Here is a 10756-nt window from a genome sequence, read left to right on the forward strand (position 1 = left end):
CTGTCTGGCGTAAAAATAAAAAAAGGGAAGGTGGCTCAACCGTGGCTATCTAGGGAAATCAGGGATAGTATTAAAGCCAATGAAGTGGCATACAAATTGGCCAGAAATAGCAGCGAACCCGGGGACTGGGAGAAATTTAGAACGCAGCAGAGGAGAACAAAGGGTTTGAATAGGGAAGGGAAAATAGAGTGGGAGAAGAAGCTTGCAAGGAACATTAAGCTGGATTGCAAAAGTTTCTATAGGTATGTAAAGAGAAAAAGGTTAGTAAAGACAAACGTAGGTTTCCTGCAGTCAGAATCAGGGGAAGTCATAACGGGGAACAAAGAAATGGCAGACCAATTGAACAAGTACTTTGGTTCGGTATTCACTAAGGAGGACACAAACAACCTTCCGGATATAAAAGGGGTCAGAGGGTCCAGTAAGCAGGAGGAATTGAGGGAAATCTTTATTAGTCGGGAAATTGTGTTGGGGAAATTGATGGGATTGAAGGCCGATAATTCCCCAGGGCCTGATGGACTGCATCCCAGAGTACTTAAGGAGGTGGCCTTGTTAATAGCGGATGCATTGACAGTCAATTTCCAACATTCCATTGACTCTGGATCAGTTCCTATTGTCACCCCAATATTTAAAAAAGGAGGGAGAGAGAAAACAGCGAATTATAGACCGGTCAGCCTGACCTCAGTAGTTGGTAAAATGATGGAATCAATTATTAAGCAAGTCATAGTAGCGCATTTGGAAAATGGTGACATGATAGGTCCAAGTCAGCATGGATTAGTGAAAGGGAAATCATGCTTGACAAATCTTCTGGAATTTTTTGAGGATGTTTCCAGTAAAGTGGACAAAGGAGAACCAGTTGATGTGGTATATTTGGACTTTCAGAAGGCTTTCGAGAAGGTCCCACACAAGAGATTAATGTGCAAAGTTAAAGCACATGGGATTCGGGGTAGTGTGCTGACGTGGATTGAGAACTGGTTGTCAGACAGGAAGCAAAGAGTAGCAGTAAATGGGTGCTTTTCAGAATGGCAGGCAGTGACTAGTGGGGTACCGCAAGGTTCTCTGCTGGGGCCCCAGCTGTTTACACTGTACATTAATGATTTAGACGAGGTGATTAAATGTAGTATCTCCAAAATTTCGGATGACACTAAGTTAGGTGGCAGTGTGAGCTGCGAGGAGGATGTTATGAGGCTGCAGAGTGAATTGGATAGGTTAGGTGAGTGGGCAAATGCATGGCAGATGAAGTATAATGTGGATAAATGTGAGGTTATCCACTTTGGTGGTAAAAACAGAGAGACAGACTATTATCTGAATGGTGACAGATTAGGAAAAGGGGAGGTGCAACGAGACCAGGGTGTCATGGTACATCAGTCATTGAAGGTTGGCATGCAGGTACAGCAGGCGGTTAAGAAAGCAAATGGCATGTTGGCCTTCATAGCGAGGGAATTTGAGTACAGGGGCAGGGACGTGTTGCTACAGTTGTACAGGGCCTTGGTGACGCCACACCTGGAGTATTGTGTACAGTTTTGGTCTCCTAACTTGAGGAAGGACATTCTTGCTATTGAGGGAGTGCAGCGAAGATTCACCAGACTGATTCCCGGGATGGTAGGACTGACCTATCAAGAAAGACTGGATCAACTGGGCTCGTATTCACTGGAGTTCAGAAGAATGAGAGGGTACCTCATAGAAACGTTCAACATTCTGACGGGTTTAGACAGGTTAGATGGAGGAAGAATGTTCCCAATGTTGGGGAAGTCCAGAACCAGGGGTCACAGTCTAAGGAAAAGGGGTAAGCCATTTCGGACCGAGATGAGGAGAAACCTCTTCACCCAGAGAGTGGTGAACCTGTGGAATTCTCTACCACAGAAAGTAGTTGAGGCCAATTCACTAAATATATTCAAAATGGAGTTAGATGAAGTCCTTACTACTCGGGGGATCAAGGGGTATGGCGAGAAAGCAGGAAGAGGGTACTGAAGTTTCATGTTCAGCCATGAACTCATTGAATGGCGGTGCAGGCTAGAAGGGCTGAATGGTCTGCTCCTGCACCTATTTTCTATGTTTCTATAAGATGAGCAGTTTCTCCGTCATCCACCGTATCTTATACTGATCCACCAATCAGAGTAAAGATGCAAGTCCCGCGTGTCCACAGTAACTGACACCAGGTCAGCCCGCTGGATGGAACCTCGGGTGCCCTGAGCTTGATCTCCAGTGTCTCCAGTACCCACTGCCCCCTTACATCAGTCTCCCCTCACTTTTATACCCGGCACTGATCCACCTCTGGCACCGGACTCTTCTTTGTCTTCTCTGCTGTGTTTGGTCAGGAAGTGAGGAAATGACAGCTGGAACTTCTCTAATATGTGATTTACAAGGACACTTTCCCTGGTTCCCAGCACTTACTTTTCTTCAGTAATTTTCTCATTATGCCTAAACTACCCTGCCTGCTGTTAGTTCTTATAGTTTCACAATTATAGTTGGAAACATCTCACATTATAATCTAATCTATTCTATTACTCACACTGGTTTAAGCTTGGAAGAAGCACTGAGGGGAGCAAGGGCACAGAATGTACTCTGGGTGGCGAACTTCAATGTCCATCACCAAGAGTGACTCGGTAGTACCACTACTGACTGAGCTGGTCGAGTCCTGAAGGACATATCTGCCAGACTAGGCCTGCAGCAGATGGTGAGAGAACCAACACGAGGAAAAAACCTACTTGACCTGATCCTCACCAATCTACCTGTCACAGATACGAACAATGACGGACAGGTAAAGACCATCGGGTACATCCAGCCTGTCCCACATGGAGCTGCCTCTGTCTATGACAGCATTGGTAGCAGTGACCACCGCACACAGTCATTGTGGAGACAAAGTCACACCGAACACACTCTCAAATGTGTTGTGTGGCACCATCACCGTGCTAAACGGGATAGATGCAGAACAGATCTAGCAGCTGAAAACGGGGCATCCTCAGGGTACTGTGGGCCATCAGCAGCAGCAGCATTGTATTCCACCACAATCTGTAACCTCATGGTCTGGCATATCCCTCACTCTAACATTACCATCAAGCCTGGTTCAATTAGAAGTGCAGAAGAGCATGCCAGGAGCAGCACCAGGCGTACTGAGAAATGAGGTGCCAGCCTGGGGAAGCTGCAACACAGGACTACATGTATACTAAGCAGCGAGAGCAGCATGGTATAAACAGGGCTAAGCAATCCCACAATCAATGAATCAGATCAAAGCTCTGCAGTCCTCCCACATCCAGTCGTGAATGAACACAAGAACACACATAACAAGCAGGAGCAGGAGTAGGTCATACGGCCCCTCGAGCCTGCTCCGCCATTCAATAAGATCACGGCTGATTTTCTACCACAACTCTACTTTCCAGCACTATCCCCATATCCCTTGATTCCCTTAATATCCTATGCTGGGTTTAGCTCCACACTCACTGGTTCCCCTCCTTCTCCTCCCCTGAAGGTGCTGACTCTGGCTGGGTTCAGTTCTACACTCACTGGTTCCCTTCCCTCTCCTCCCCTGAAGGTACTGACTCTGGCTGGGTTCAGTTCTACACTCACTGGTTCCCCTCCCCTGAAGGTGCTGACTCTGGCTGGGTTCAGTTCTACACTCACCAGTTTCTCTCCAATATGTGACCCATGTGCCCAAACTCCATGTGTGAACCTCGACAGTGAGTGTCGACTGGCTATTCCACTGTTCTCACCTGAGGCCTCACACGTGCATTTTCCAGTAGGGCCACCGGACCCTCCTCCCAATGGCTCAGTGGATAAAGGCTTGTCGGATCTGTTCCCCACCCACCCTCACCCCAACTGTAAAATGGATTGTCGAATGGAATATAAAACCCACGGGCGGTGGGACGGGTTAATAAAAAACAAACCTCAGTACAAACACCCAAAGGGTGGGCTATACAGTAAGGGGTTCATTCAAACATTGCAGCGAAATGATGATTCATTGACAATGATACAGGACACCTGCCATCGATCTAATCAACACAGACAATAGCACCAGACGCCGGCCATGCACACCTTCAATGGTCCCTGGTCCCTGTCAAGAAGGAAGAGGGACATTCATACATTCCTCAACTGTGGAGCCAGACCTGTTCCCAAGGAAGGTTTGCATTGTACTACACAGCAGGAGAGCTGATCGTGCCCCTGTCTGGGCCAGGGAGTGGAATACACTGATGATCAAGAGGTTATTAACCATCGGAAGAGTCGACAGGGGAACAGCAGGAAATATGTTTGATGCTGTGATTATGAAGCCCCATAAAAAGAGGACCACTTCGGAGCGAGGACAGTGCAGTGAAGGAGGATGCAGGGTGGTCACCTGGTCCCGGCCTACAATCCACACCACAACCACCAGCTGTGTGGGTGATTATAAGTTTCAGTCAAACCGTCGGGGAATTTGTCCCAGTCGTTTTATAATCGCAGTCGAATCGTGGAAGGGTGTTAAACTGTGATATTTCCTGTTAGGTTTCAGGTAACCTTGTGGAGGGGGTTTGTATTATGGGTTCGGTGTTATTCCGGTCAGAATCTCAGGGAGGTTGTGTGCTGGGGAATAACGCAAGTTCAATAAACATACAAGTTTAAGGTTGAGCCAAAACCCTGTGCCGAGTGTATTTTGTTCTTATAAATCCTGAAGTCAAGAACTGTTGGTGATGGTTTACCGAATCTCTCACAGGCACCACCCAGTGTGACTGAGTCATAGTTCCACCATTCAATTAGATCGTGACTGATCAGTATCTTAACTCCGTCTACCTGCCTTGGTTGCATTACTCTTAATACCCTTGCCCAAGAAGAATCTATCAAGCACAGTTTTGGAATTTTCAATTGGGCCCCAGCCTGAGTTTTATGGGGAACAGAGTTCCAGATTTCCACAACCTTTAAGAACATAAGAAACAGGAGCAGGAGTAGGCAATATGGCCCCTTGAGCCTGCTGCACCATTCAATAAGATTCAGGATGATCTTGTACTTCAGCTCCACTTTCCCGCACTATCCCCGTATCCCTCCATTCCTTTAGTGTCCAAACAGCTTTCTATCTCAGCTCTGAATATACTCAATGACTCAGCATTCACTGTCCTCTGGGGGAGAGAATTCTAAAGACTCACGACCCTCTGAGTGCAGAAATTTCTCATCAGCTCAGTCCTAAATGGCCGAGCCCGTATCCTGAGACAATAACCCTTCGTTCTCGACTCTCGAGCCAAGAGAAACAGATTCTCACCATTTGTGTGAGGAAGTGCTTCCTGACATCACCCCGGAACCTCAGTGGTGGGAAAATTATTGGAAACAAATCCTGAGGGACAGGATAAATCTTCATTTGGAAAGACATGGATTAATTAAGGAGAGTCAGCATGGATTAGTTAAGTGAAGGTCATGTCTGACTAAATTGATTGAATTTTGAGAGGAGGTAACCGTGAGGGTCGATGAGGCTAGTGTGTATGATGTAGTGTATATGGATTTTAGCAATGCTTTGGATAAAGTCCCACATGGCAGAATGGTCACAAAAGTAAAAGCCCATGGGATCCAGGGCTAAGTGGCAAGTTGGATCCAAAATTGGCTCAGGCTGGAAGCAAAAGGTAATGGTACATGGGTGTATTTGTGACTGGAAGGCTGTTTCATAACATTTGAATTAGGAACAGGAGTAGGCCATCTAGCCCCTCGAGCCTGATCTTCCATTCAAAAAGATCACGGCTGATCTGGCCGTGGACTCAGCTCCACTTACCCGCCCGCTCCCCATAACCCTTAATTCCCTTATTGGTTAAAAATCTATATATCTGTGATTTGAATACATTCAATGAGCTAGCCTCAACTGCTTCCTTGGGCAGAGAATTCCACAGATTCACCAATGTCTTGGAGAAGAAATTCCTTCTCAACTCGGTTTTAAATTGGCTCCCCCGTATTTTGACGCTGTGCCCTCTCGTTCTAGTCTCCCCGACCAGTGGAAACAACCTCTCTGCCTCTATCTTGTCTATTACTTTATTATTTTAAATGTTTCTATAAGATCACCCCTCATCCTTCTGAACTCCAACGAGTAAAGACCCAGTCTACTCAATCTATCATCATAAGTTAACCCCCTCATCTCGGGAATCAGCCTCGTGAATCGACTCTGTACCCCCTCCAAAGCCAGTCTATCCTTCCTTAAGTAAGATGACCAAAACTGCACGCAGTACTCCAGGTGCGGCCTCACCAATACCCTGTACAGTTGCAGCAGGACCTCCCTGCTTTTGTACTCCATCCCTCTCGCAATGAAGGCCAACATTCCATTTGCCTTCCTGATTACCTGCTGCACCTGCAAACTAACTTTTTGGGACCGGTCAGTTCCTCGATTATATAGTGGTGAGTATCCCCGCCTGTCACGCGGGAGACCGGTGTTCAATTCCCCGACGGGGAGGCAGTTGTTTCAAAATTTAGTCCGAAAAGAGTTTCATGCACAAGGATCAATGGTGGAGCTTTGGAGGCGTGGCCTATGCACTTGGAGCCTGGAGCAGTGAGAGAAGGAAGGCCTGTCTGGAAGGCCTGGAGTGAGCCCTAAGACCAGCCCAGGAAGAGGAGGATAGGGCTGGCTTGCTACAATACAACATCCGGAGGGAGAGCAGGAGAGCTGAAAAATTTTACTACAACTACAGAGAGTTGGAGAGAGGGGGAAAATAACAACCTGAGGAAACACCATCCAGTGTGGAAGGAGGGAGAGTCATTTCCACATGTTTGACTGGTGGGTGTGTTTTGGTGCATTCCCCAAAAGACTTTGTTGTATCGGTGGGGGGAGGAAAGAAGACAACTTGAGGGCCGGAACATCGTGGGGTGTGTGTGTGTGTGGAAGTGTGTGTGGGGGTCTTGCTTACAGCTGGGCCCCACACAACACTGAAGCACCCCTCCCCCATTGCCTAGCCTGGGATAGCTGGAGCTACCTGGCTGAAGCATCTTTATTCACCCTATTAAACATCGTTGGGAGTGTGTGTCTGGGTGTCTCCAGCTACCCCAGGTGAAGACATCTTCTCCCCCCACCCGAAGACAACTCTACAAAGACTGTTTTTTGCCATCTGGGGAGTGCACCCCAAAAAACACCCACCTACCGCTGTGAGGGGAGACCTGCCCTCGCAGCTTCCCTCCTTCTCAACCCCTCCTTCTATCTCCCTCTCTCTCTCTGTCTCTCCCCTCTCTCTCTGAGAGCCCATTCTTCCTAATTTCTTAAAAAAAAAACACAATCAAGACAACTGAGCAGAGGGAGCAAGGCCCCTCCCCAATTGCCAACTAGGGGAGAGGTGTCCCTCTTTCAGAGCTCCTCTGCTCATACATTCAAACGAGGCCAATTTAAGACCATTAAGGCCTGTGACTTTGGGGTGGGTGTAGTCCTTAAAGGGACCCCGTGATGGCATTCCCATCCACGCCGGTGGCAGGGCCAGCTAAGACATATGCGCAGGCGGCGTCAACATCCACGGCGCCTCCTGCGCCTCCTGCTGCCCTGCCCACATTCAGACTAATTACCAAGAAACACGGGGTCAAGAGCTACACTCACCCCACAATGAGAATTGAGGAGTGCGTGCGGGCGATGGCTGGGGTAGTCGGCCCCTCGGCCATTGTCACAGCCTCCAAGATGTCTGGGAAGGCCGTGTTCTTCCTGGGGTCGAAGCGAGCGGTGTCCCTGGCCATTGAAAAGGGGGCTCACGATGGGCGGGGCGTTCCTTCCGGTGGACCCTCTCGAGGCCACCGCGCACAGGGTCATTCTATCGAACGTCCCGCCCTTTGTTGCCGCTGAGCTCCTCCTCCCTCACCTATACCAACTGGGGGAGGTAAGGTCGGGGATCAACCCCATGCCGCTCGGCCTCAGGGAGAACAGCCTGCGCCATGTGTTCTCCTTCCGCCGCCAGCTCTTTGTCCGGCTGGCGCGGGAGGAGACGACGGAGGGAAATTTTAATGTGGTGCACGAGGGGACTGCCTACCGCGACTTCTGGACGTCGGACTGCGTGCGGTGCCATGCCTATAGGGAGGTGGGGCACGTTCGCAAGAACTGCCCCGCCTCCAAAGCCGCCAAACCACTGAAGGCGGCAAAGGCTGGTGCCGCCGCCACTCCTCCCCCTAGTAGCGTCCACGTGCCGGGAGCCGCAGGTGCGCGGGAATCGTCGGAGGCCATTGTTTTCACGGCCTCCGGCGGGGGGGAGGAAGAGCGTCCGACCGGAAGGAAAGGGCGGAAGAAGACGAGACATCTAGAGGCGGGTCCCCTCGGTGCGCCAGACAATCTGTTTACCGCGCTCGGCCCAACCCCGTCACCGGCGAGCACGGGGTGCCCTGAGCCCGTGCCCGAGCCCTTGACCAGTAGCACAGAGAGTCTCGGGCGCGGGCAGGAAATAATGAGGGGGTGGAGCGGGAGGCCTCGGCAGACATTGAGGTCTCCCTGCCTCCGCACACCCCCAGGAGAAAAAGGAGGCGCCGCTACAATGAGGCGGAGGGGGAACAACATCCCTCCGTGGAGGAGTCGGTGCCCGCCGCGTGTCCCGTGTCCCCCACCAGCGCCCCCAAACTGCGCCGTAGACGGGAGGAATCAATCCCCGGGGAGGGAGGGGCAGTCGAGGCTGCCCAGCCGCTGCCTCCCGGGGATGGCGTGGAAGATCAGCCTGTGGTGGGGGGCGTGGGGCCAGCGGAGGAATGCATTGCCGCCGGGCCGAGCGTCCCGGGGACTGAGGCGGGCGGGGCCGAAAAGGCCGAACCTGAGCCCGCCCAGCTATTAACCAACTTTCCCCGAGAGTCGCTCGACCTGGCAGAAACCGAAATTATGAATAATTTTAAAGATTCTGTAAACACTGGGCCGCGGGGTGGCAGCGGGGAGGGGGAAGAACAACAACCCTCGCCCCCTACTTTGGAGCTGAGGGACTTGGTGGACCTGGAACATTACTTTGACCAGGTCTCTCCGTGTTCCCCGGTTCCTGGGGCGGAGGAGGAACCCCTTCCGCTGTCGCTTCCCGTCCCAGCACCAATTTTAATAGAGCCCAGTGGGGACTCCTCTGCCGATGATCCTGGGGGTGGGATTGGGGCAGCGCCAGTGCCAGATGGAGCGGCCGGGCCGTTTGCCATACCTCGTGCGGTCGACGGGCCGGCTGCTGACGGCGACCTCCCGGAGGAGGACGGGGACTCGGTGGAGGACGCGGGTGAAGATCTCGAGTCCATCGCCAGTGAGGCGGTGGATCTCCTCGTGCCCGCCGCTGATTCCCCCGTCATTCCCGTAGAGGAACTCCGGGAACATTTTGGTCGAGAGCCAGGGTCGCTGCAACTGAACCCATTTGGCCCGGGAAAGATGGTCTGAGGCGGTGTTGCTCATTGCTTCCGTCCGCGCCGCCACTAAAGCCATGGCCGTGGGCGGGCCCTTATCAAAGGCGCAAGGCCTTGAGCTGCACCGGCTCAAAAAGTTCCTCGCTGGTCTGCTGAAGGAGTGGAGGTCAACAAACGACTCTACTCCCCGCCCCCCCCCCCCACAATAGGTTAGGTAGAGGTTGCACTATGCTTTTGTCATGAAGATAACCATAGCCAGCCTCAACATCAACGGCAGCAGAGAGGCACGCCGTAGATTTAACAATTTTTCGCTCCTGCGGGAGGGGAAATATGTGGCGTGCTTCCTGCAAGAAACCCACACCATTCCAGGAGACGAAACCACGTGGCTCCTGGAATAGCAAGGAGAGGTCAGCATGAGCCACCTCACTGCCACTTCTAGTAGGGTGGCCATCTTGCTGGCACCGCATTTTCAGCCGGAGATCTTGGGGGTCGAGAAGCCCGTGCCAGGCAGCTTGCTGCACATAACGGTTCGCCTGGGGGACGTGCTGCTCCATCTCGTGAACGTGTACGTCCCTCATCCCGGCCCGCAGCAAACGCGCTTCTTTGAAGAGGTGTCCGCTCTTCTTGGCTCCGTCGAGGTCGGTGACTGCATTGTCCTCGGGGGGGATTTTAACTGCACCCTCGTGGCGTGGGACCGCTCCGGTGCCCCGCAGAGCATGACGGCGATGGAGAAGTTGAGGGACCTGGTCGGGTCCTTCGAGTTGGTGGACGTCTGGCAAAATCTCCGTCCCGACTCCTTTACTTGGGTGAGGCCTGGAGTAGGATGGTCCAGAGTCGACCGCCTTTACGTGTCTCGGCCGTACGTTTCCTGCGTCCCGGCGGCCTCCATGCGGCCGGTGCCGTGTTCGGACCACCACCTGGTGTGGGCGGAGCTCGCTTCTCTCCGCACGAGGATGGGGTCCGCGTACTGGCACTTTAACAACCGGCTGCTGGAGGACGAGCGGTTCCAGGACTCGTTCCGTCGATTCTGGGCCGACTGGACAAGGAAGCAGGGGAGCTTCCCCTCCTTGAGGCTATGGTGGGACGTGGGCAAGGCTCACATCCGCGTCTTCTTTCAAGAGTACGCGAGGGGGTCGACCAAGAGGCGGGCGGCCAAGTTCGGACGCCTAGAAAAAGAGGTGCTCGACCTGGAGTCCCGTCTCGGTGAAGTCATCGGGGACCCAGCCCTGCGTACGGTGTACGAAGTGAAGACGGCCGCACTGAAGGACCTGCAGCTCGTCGGGTCGCGACGCGCGTTCGTGAGGTCGCGGATCCGGTTCCTGCGGGATCTGGTTCGCGGCTCCCCCTTCTTCTACTCGCTGGAAAAAAGACAGAGTGTCCGTAAGCAGCTCTTGACGCTGCTGGCCAACGACGGCTCTCTCGTCTCAGATCCGGAGGGCGTCACCAACACGGCCCGTGAATATTACGGGGCTCTGTTCTCTCCAGAGCCATC

The 10756-nt window shown here is 52.3% G+C and overlaps 1 pseudogene; it reads right to left on the reverse strand.

Moving 5' to 3' along the window:
• Positions 1 to 9842, reverse strand: part of LOC139252686 (zinc finger protein 239-like) — an 80714-nt pseudogene extending 70872 nt beyond the window's left edge.
• Positions 9843 to 10756: the final 914 nt, after the last annotated feature.

The sequence above is a fragment of the Pristiophorus japonicus genome, unplaced genomic scaffold (genome assembly GCF_044704955.1).
Source record: "Pristiophorus japonicus isolate sPriJap1 unplaced genomic scaffold, sPriJap1.hap1 HAP1_SCAFFOLD_477, whole genome shotgun sequence".
NCBI lineage: Eukaryota > Metazoa > Chordata > Chondrichthyes > Pristiophoridae > Pristiophorus > Pristiophorus japonicus.